Source organism: Protobothrops mucrosquamatus, unplaced genomic scaffold (genome assembly GCF_001527695.2).
Source record: "Protobothrops mucrosquamatus isolate PMUCROS unplaced genomic scaffold, P.Mucros_1.0 scaffold79, whole genome shotgun sequence".
Classification (NCBI taxonomy): domain Eukaryota; kingdom Metazoa; phylum Chordata; class Lepidosauria; order Squamata; family Viperidae; genus Protobothrops; species Protobothrops mucrosquamatus.
In genome coordinates, this window is record NW_015386456.1 from 1,398,201 (window position 1) to 1,408,037 (window position 9,837).

The window sequence follows — 9,837 nt, forward strand, 5'->3', positions numbered from 1 at the left end:
CCTTTGAAATATTAAGGGAATGTTAGGTGCAACAGTCTACACTTTCTAGTTTGCCTTTGTTTTTGTTTGGTGAGCTATTCAATATGCTTTTTAGTAGGATTAGTTAGTTTAAAAAAAGATAGTGACCCCCCTCCCAATACTTGATCCTTGTGTATTTCAGTTTGGAAAGTTAAAATCTCAAATCAGTAATTGCCCTGACCTGCAAAAGAAATGAGTTCCTTAATTTTATTTCTTGAGCTGTAACTCATCTTTTTAATTGAAGAATCTATTTGTATGTATCATAATAGGTACAATAAATACAAGAATAAAAGTTGAATGAAATATTTCTCTTTTCTCACAGATCATCCGGTGTAACGGAGACAAAAAAATAATAGAGACTATGACTCTAGCAGCATGGGTAGCTGATTTATCCCAATTATAAAGCCAGTTAGTTTGCAGTAATGTGTGAGTATTATTAATTTTAAAAATCAGAGTTGTTAATTATTTTTGTAGAAGCCATGATTATAATTTTCCAGTTAGAATACTACATCTGTTGCTTAAAGTATTCTTGTTTTATTGCTGAACAGCAGAGGCTCTTAGTCTTTAACCTAAAATGGCAGCTTAATTTGACTAGGGCCCCATTCATTGACAATGATAATAAAAAGGCTGAAAGCTAAATGTAGCTGAATACATTGTTTAGAATACAACTGAGAATTCTGCCTTCCTTTATAGGATATGCAGAGACCACAACTTTGCATCAAGACTATGAAAGTTCCCCCCCAAAACTATGGACTGTCACTCATATTTAAAAACAAAATTGCTTTTTTGGCCATCATTTTAATGATAATTCAGAATATAACTTATATTTGACAAATTTGTTCTTTTAAACATAAGACCAATAATTGGAAATTGAGTGTAATTCTTACTGCACGTGTCTCGTTTCAAAAAAATATTTTTTTTTACTCTTCCTGAACTCAACATTTTTAGAACATCTGTATACTTAAAAATACACAAATATCATATTTTTTACTATTATGTTTTACTATGTTACTATTTCTAGGATCTAGGGGAACTCATTTTGTAAAGTTTATCAATTTCCTAAGTTTAGTTAGAAATATTAGACAAGTTTTAGAAACTCTTCCTACCTCTTTCATGCAATTCTTTAAACAGGTTATTGTTGGGAATGTTTTTATTGATTTTTCAAATAAATGGTTGTTGAAATAAGATACAGAGCATATTTAAGATCTGCAATTAAATTTAGTCTTCAAACTCAATGCATCACATCTGAAAATTGTGTTCTATGAGTGAAGACATCCTTTAATCAACTCTATTGTAGCTAATAACTCACAATAACTTGAGAATTTTATAACATTTTTATTCTAAAACTCTACCAAGGCAATGAGATTTTATTGATTGGTGATTACTGTTTTGCAGATAGATAGAAAAATTCTAGAAGATTCAGACTGCACTGTTATAACATAAAACATTTATTTGTTAATTTTGTCTGAATCTGGAAGTTGAATAGAAACTCTTTCAGCTTATGTAGAAAAAGAACCTTGCAGTTTCCCACAGCTTGCACTGCAGATTTGAGAAAGTTGAAAAGTCTTCAGGATCTAAATGGGAATTATTCTTTGACATATAGAAAAATAACCATTAGGAAAAAACATGACATTAGATACATGTTACGTGGTCGAAGATTCATAGATGTAAAGCTAAATGCATCTTTCAGTTGCTGAAAGTTCAGGTGGAGGTAGATTCTTGAGAGGTTTTCTGCAGCACAGGACAGGGAAATACCCTTCTCCATTTTGAAACTGTCTGCTTTATCTTTACAGTTATGCTCAGTCTTTGAACTTAGCATAATATTCTAAAAGAAAACAATATCTTTCCCTCTAAGAGACAGTAACAGGCATAAATTTTGGCTGATTTCTAAATCTATTGGAATTTGAAGCTCTATGGCATTAGTTGCTGGGGAGAACTTGTAAGCTATTTTGGGGAGATGTGAAAAATGGAGATCAACAAAGCATTTGGTAGGGCTTTACCTTCAAGTTTTGATTTATGAATCTAGTTAATTCAGTGATGTTGGATTGTAGAAACCTCATACCTATCTCAATATGGTTCTAGATTTTATGTGGACATTCCATTTGCCACATCTTGATCAACCATGCAAATTATCTTGCACAAACATCTGTGTATAGCTGTAGAAACAAGGGCTCAATAGGAGATTCCAGTTGTGTGTGGGTGTTTTGAAATTGCATATCAGATTTCATGTTCTATTGAGGAAACACAGTTGTACCCACAACAAGCATGATTACCACATAGTGCAGAACAGTCCTTGCTATGGAACATACCAGATACCCTCAACTTAGGAACTTTAGTTCAGTGATATGTCTGCAGCAGTTTTAATGTTTTGAGGTGATTAGAAGAAATACTCTGATCCCATGCATTACCATCAACCATATCTGAACGGTCTGTTTGCTTTTAGTTTATTTCAGAGAGATAGTCAACATTTTTGAAGCAACCATTATGTTTTATGCATAGTGATTTAGGGGCAAAAGAAATACTGTATCCCAGAAATTTTCTTTTGGATAATCATACAGTATTAAGTAGTGATGCTTTATATTTGTCTATTACTATAAAATTCAGTTACAGATTATATATGTTCAGTAATAACTGAAATAACTACAAAATATACCCAGACCCATCACTAGAACATAGACGTGCCTCTTTTATTGTAAGTTTTTTTTCTACACTGTTTAATGGAAGTGTGTGTGCGTGTGTGTGTGTGTGTGTGTATTTGATTGGAAAGATTATGTAGTTTTTCTGACCAGCACATCTTGTAGCATGTCCTTATCATCTCATTCAAAGCAGATTATTTGTTAACTATGTATTATGGTTTCTTAAATAAGCTAAGATCCAAACTAAGATTATATTATAGGATATCATAAATTATGAATCCATCTACTGTTCTGACTTTAAAATAGAAATAAAATACATTATTCTTTTATCCTGCTGATCAATGATTTGATAATTGCTAATATCTACTACAAATCAGTTTTCTGAATTAAATATTCTAAAGTTTGAAATACATTCCAAAAATTTTAAGCAGTTAAGATGTGATTAGTTTCTGGGTTTCAGTACTATCTCTTTGATTTACATACTTTGAAATTTTAGACTTAAAAAGCATAATTTTGATCTTTTAAAATCCTAAATTAAAAATAAAGAGTAGATAGTATCCACCCTATAATAAAATGGAAGTGGTTTTGTTATTTTCTGTAGGCTTTGTGCTATATGATAAGATTACTTTGTTCATTTGGGACTTTTTAATTCATTTTTTAACATTTACAATTTTCGTAACAACCATATGAATCAGAGTTTCTGATATAGTGGTAAACCAATTTGAAATTAGATTGAATCAGTTGAATTATGAAGCTGACTCTCCCACTATAGTACAAATAGTTTTCGACTTACAATCACAGTTGAGCTTAAAATTTCTGTTGCTAAGCAAGACAATTGTTAAGTGAGTTTTGCCCCATTTTACCATCTTTCTTGCTATATTTATTAAGTGAATCACTGCAGTTGTTAAGGTAGTAACATGGTTGTTAAGTCTGGCTTCCCCATTGACTTTGCTTGTCAGAAAATGGCAAAAAGTAATCACATGACTCTGGGACACCGCAACCATTATAATGCAAGCTAGTTGCCAAGCATCCAAATTTTGATCACATGACTGTGAGGATGCTACAATGGTCGTAAGTGTGAAAAATGGTAATAAGTCACCTTATTTGGTGTCGTAACTTCAAACGGACACTAAATGAATGGTTGTAAATTGAGGGCTACCTGTATTTTGTTGTTAGCTCAGCCAAAATATAGAGTTTGGTCTCATGAGATCCTTGAATTTAAACCTAATTGAAAAAGGAAAAATGCCAATATTTCAAGTTTGCCTAATGGTTGGCGAAGTTTTCCTGTTTGGGCTTCCAGTATTCCAAGATAGAGTGTATGGTAGAATAATGTGTACATAGAAGGAACAACATCTATCCATAATTCCCATGAAAATGAATCTGATATAATGTACCCAAAAAACTATGATATATGTTCAAATAAAAGATGCTGTCTTTTATAAGAAAACGGGTTTGAAATGAACACACTAGGGAATATCAGTTCAGCAGGAAATTGAAAAAAAGTAGTGGCAAAAATAGTCAGTATTTATCCTAGAGATTCCCATGGTTCTAAAACCCAAGTCCAAAGTTAAGAGGACTGAATTTCAAATTAGAAGAATTGGAATATGATAGACTGAATAGTGAAAAACACATTTGAATATTCTATGAAAGGTTGCCTTTATTCTATCTCAGACATAGAATGAATTTTCAGAGTGAGTAAACCTGTAAGAATATTTGGTGAGATCTTTCTGCAGAATTTTCACTATAGATGTTAACTTGACCAAGCTTGTAAAAAATTGATCTTGGTGCTTAGGTATAAAAATAAGTGGAAAGTGGTATACTTGTATAGAAATTTTGGAATTTCAGTTTCTCTGTTTTACATAGCTTAGTAACATTTACTATGAACAGTGTACTGTGTTGACAGTGTGAATATCTTTTTTTGATATAGTGCATTTTTGTGAATGCATGGATTATGAATATTGTTTACCATTATGTACATGTACTTGTGCCCAAATCAAGGAAAAAATCCTTCAACATGTTAAAGTTGAAATTGTTTTAGAAAATAACATAACTATGAACCCATCTATTAGGTGATAATAGTAGCGGACAATGAAGATTTCCAGATTTTTAAAAGATGGCATTCTCAACTCTTATTACTAGAATTTATAAATTTGGGAAGCTATGAATATTTTATTCTTGGAATTAATAAAATGCTATTGCTATTTTTCAACTCTAATTTCTTATTTGCAGTTAATTTCATGAACTTTTAAGTTTATGCTTCTGCTTGATCTTAGAATCATAGACTCATAAACTTGAAAATGGTTATTTGGTCATAGGTCCAGCCCTTTTCTCACTGCAGGAATTCATACTAGAACATCTGTGAGAGAAATGCATCCACCCTCTTTCTGAATACATCCACTGAAGGAAAACTTGCTACCTTGATTAATTGATTGCTCCTAGAATTTATTTTCCTATAACAAGACATTGTTCTTTATTCTGCATTCTGGAATCATTTAATAGGTCCTGCTGCATTTTCTCTTAATTTGTTCTCATATAAAATTTCCAATACTATTATTATTGTTGCTCATCTCTGCAGCTTTTTGGGGTTTCTCTGATTTGTTTTAAAAATATGGTCCCATTATTGATGACAGAACTTAAGCTGAGTTAAGCAGTGAAAGATACAATAAAGCAGTTCTTATGATTTAAAAAAATACTTTTGTTGATGCAGTTTAACATTTCTCTCTATTTAATTACTTCAGACCATTTTTCACCATTAACAATATTTTAAGTTATTCCTGCTAGATAGATAGAATCTATCTCGTCTAGTTTTGTACATTGCAAATTTCATTTATTTCACTTCTTAATTCAGTTCACTAATAAAAGAATAGGAAGAATATATTGCCCCGATTGAGACACACACCATTCAATACTTCAGTTTACGAAGAGCAGTTGATTAGCAATATTTGACTGTTATGTTCAAGCCAGTTGTGCTTGAACATAACAGACATGACATATCGTGTCTGTTATGTTATGTATCATGTCCTACTAGACATGATATCTATCCCATATGTAAGTAGAATACTAATCAGAATATCATAAAGTATTTTGTAAGTTACTTTACTCAGTTAAGATTCAGGTGAGCATTCCCACAATCTACTAAGAAATTCAAAGTAAGATTAATATGATGACATATGTTCTTACAAGTTCATCCTGACCTGGTAATTATTGGTTACAGATATTAGGATCTGCTGTACAATCTTCACAAATCTGTCTGTCTGTCTGTCTGTCTGTCTGTCTATCTATCTATCTCCCCATCTTTATTACTTTTATAAATGTTTACAAATAACTCAAGGTGGCACACATCCAACACACCTTCCTTTTGGTTGGGCTGGGTTGGTTGAGCTGAGTGAGTGACTGGCCCAAAATCACCCAGCTGGCTTTCATGGCTAAGGCAAGGCTTGAACTTACGGTTCCTGCTTTCAAGCCTGGTGCCTTACCCACATCAAACTACAAATATTGATGTCAGACCAGAGCACTACTGATCTTAGTGTTCTCAACCTTCCTTCTCTTTCTTTTTGTAGACAAGACCACACTTTTATCCTCCATTATTCTGCAGACAATTGATCATTCCTCTCTGCCTTATTTATAGTAGTAATATTTGTGTACCAAAGGCTATGAGTGACTAACAATCAGAAACATCTTAGAAACTCTCAGTACAAATAAATATGCTCACCAAGGATAATAAAAATTATAACAGCATCATAAGAGATTTAAAAAAGCCCCAAAGTCATATATTCACCAGTATATAACAATATTAAAAGCATGCCTTTCTCTTGGACTAGAGTGTAAAGGCAGTTCGTCTGAAACCTGGGACAAAACAAAAGGAGTAGACTCTATCTCAAAAGGGAAGAGTTCCAGAGCATGTGATCAGCGATTGGAAATGCTCATTTCCTAGAACCTGAATGAAGTTAACCCTGTCCAATCTGTTTGAACAGGCAGATGAATATGGGAAAAAACAGTCACTCCAACAATTCAGTCAGGAGCCATCTTGAACTTTAAAGGTGACAACCAGCACCTTGAATCACACCTGGAATCCAACTGGTAGTCAGTGATGCTATCCTGGATTCATTTGATCCATAGTTTCAAAACCACTGTTTTGGAGAGATTTAATCTCAGTCTGTGTTGATAGAATATTCTCTTTTCAGAAAAGATGTTCTGATAGTGGCTTTCTAGCCTTTCTAAAGAATAAAAAAACCCACGGGAACATAATGGTTTTTTATTATTTTGATTGATCAAAACATTTGATGATAAAGTATGATAGAAACAAGTATATTAAGTCACATGCAGAATCCAAAGCATGTTTTCACACACTTATCTGTTGTAAGATTTATTAAAACATCTGCTAAGTGAACAATAATGTTTTCAGGACTCTATTTTTCTTTGAATATCCTCTCTAGTATACTTAGGTCAAGTTTTCCCTTTTTGCTGCTGAGCCTCATTAATATGCAACTAATTTTAATTGGCAATCTGTAGGGAATTGGTCTGCTCATAATACATAGAAGTGAATCATCACATAACAGTGACAGTATTCATCACTGAGTAGCAGTGCATTCCTAAAACTGATGTCTGTGGTCAGGTTTCTCTATTATAACAGAAAATTACCTTGAAGTAGACACCAGTGACCAGTTCCATTGAGTTAGGTCATTTTTAATTTATTTAAAAAACTTTAGAAAAGTACATGAACACAAATAGAAAATAGAAAACAAATAAAAAGTACAAAAATAAAGCATAAATAAGTAAACAAGGGAACTAAAAAATCAATAAGATTGTGGCTTTCTGGTAAATCATTACTGTAATAAATTATGAAAATTGAATATATTGCTGTAAATAGCTTAAAACATGGTTGAGGTATGAACAAAGGTAAATATCAAGAACCATGGTCAACACAATATACATCACCACACAAAAGCTACAATACAAAGTCAAAACTGAAAGTCTGTTTGGATTTAAATATCCCGTAAAAGAGAGTAGCATGAACTCTCTATATAATCCCTTCTCCCTTTCAAAAAAATTAGTTGAGGTAGAAATCAATATATCAGATTATTGTCCAGAAATGATTTCTACTTTGGATTAATTTTGATGTGAGATTTAAAGTGCAAAAAAGCATATTCCCACAACTTAGTTAACTGTACTTCCAAAGGGGGAATCAAATGATCTTTCCAGTAAGAAACATAAAATAACCTTGTAGCAATTAATGTGTAGAAAGCTAATTCATTATACCTGGAAGGAATATGTGGTTTAGCAAAATTTAATAAGAGTGGGAATTGGAATTCTATTTCTGCAATTTGTTTCATTCTGATATGAATAACACTGGACAAAAAGGATTGTTTCAAAAGTTTTGCTATTTGAAAACATTTGGTGATTATGATAGACCCCCTTCAAACTGAACACAAATATAATTTCAGAATGATTCTATTATGTAGAAATCTTGAAAAATAATGAAAAACTTTTAATAACTGATATATTTAGTTGCATAATATTTCCAACATGCTACATGAGTTCAACAGGGCTAAAAGTGTATTACTGTTGATTTCATTTGTATTTGGTAACTGATGCATCTTGCTGCAGTGTCCAATAATAGTCAACCAGTAATGATGAATTTCAGTTGTTCTGATGCCGTTTTTCCATTGTGACAGTGTACTGGTAAAATCTTTCACCATTTTCGTCACTGTTTGTACTTAGATTATTGGGAAAGAAGATCCAGTGTGAATGCAGAAAATGAATCTTAAGTGACATTTCATAGTCTTGTATGCTGTAAGACGTTTGTCAACTAGTGGAATGTAGTTTGGTGTTCTGTAATTGCCAAGAAAATTTTCAACTACATCCTTGAATACTTTCCAGGCAATTTTCTCTGGCCCTACTAACAGCTTTTTGAACCGCTAGTCATTGATGATGTATCTGACTTGTGGACCAACAAAAATGCATTGGCATCAGTTATTCCAGGAAACATTGGTCTCAAATAAATTAAACTTCACGTTTCTTGTCCAAGTGGATGCAAAAATATCTTTTTTAGGTTAACAAGTGGTTCATTGGCCACATATTTCTGTTCTGGAACCAAATTGTTTCAGAATGGCCATTTTTTTTAATGTAATGTGTTCTCTTACATGACTGTCCCATTTGCATATGTAACAGTACTTGGTATATATACGAGATGCATTCAAAACACAGAGCCACTATTTTTAGATCTCCACAGATATTCCAATTGAACCTGGTGTACTAGATGTGCTTCAATAGCAATTCCATGTTTTTATGTTTCTTTCATGTCTGCCAATAGGCACTGAAGGATGTATATTGACATAGTATAAAGACAGAAGATTTTTATAAAACAGTATTCAATAGGTTAAATTACAAGTTATTTTCATGATTAGCAGCCAAAAATCTGTAAGTTACAAAATCTTTGTTATCCATTGTAATTTTCATTGTAATTGTTGAGCTTTAAAACATTGCTACCAGATATGGAAAAAATGATCTGACCTGCTCATTATATTTCCAACAATTTTTAGAGAAGAAATTATCCAATTTTGCAATTTATTCAGAATAAATTTAATATTCTTTTTATACTGAAATTATCATTTTTGCATCTCTATTACTCCATTCAGATTCTTCATTCATTTGATCATGCAGATTTTTTAAAACTAAATTTTATTGAAGGTTTTAAACATAACATAACAGCTAACATGAAATAGAACAAAGAAAGAAAAGGAGAAGAAAAAAGGAAAAACAAAAGTGGAATGGGAAAGACTAAAATAAATAAAAAGAAACTTCTGATTTTCTCTGCAGCAAATATTGTATACTGTATGTATGGTTACAAAATTATCTCTTTACAAAATTTATTACAAAAATGTTCACTTTTTTCCAATATCCATTTTTTTTCTAATCATGAAAACCACAAGTCATAAGTGCATTTTTTCCATTTCATGCAAATCATCTCTAAGGGTTTCCAGACAACTCTAAAAGTAGATACTGTCTTTTCTCTGATCAAGGAAGTTAGCTATCTTTGCCAGCTACTCCATCATCTTCACCAACCAATCTCCCATTATGGGTGGTATTGAACCTTTCCACTTTTGAGTATATAATAGTCTCACTACAGTTGTCATATATAAATATTGAATTCCAATGACTGTTTGTAGTTGTCTGCACCATT

General features: G+C 32.1%; 1 protein-coding gene across 1 annotated transcript in view; it reads left to right on the top strand.

Annotated features, from left to right (window-relative positions):
- The first annotated feature begins 424 nt into the window (after positions 1-424).
- CHD7 (chromodomain helicase DNA binding protein 7) overlaps positions 425-9,837 on the top strand; it is a 183,134-nt gene continuing 173,721 nt past the window's right edge. Inside the window, exon 1 of the mRNA XM_015812377.1 lies at positions 425-444. The gene's annotated coding sequence lies outside the window, so the exon portion shown is untranslated. The remainder of the gene's footprint in view (positions 445-9,837) is intronic.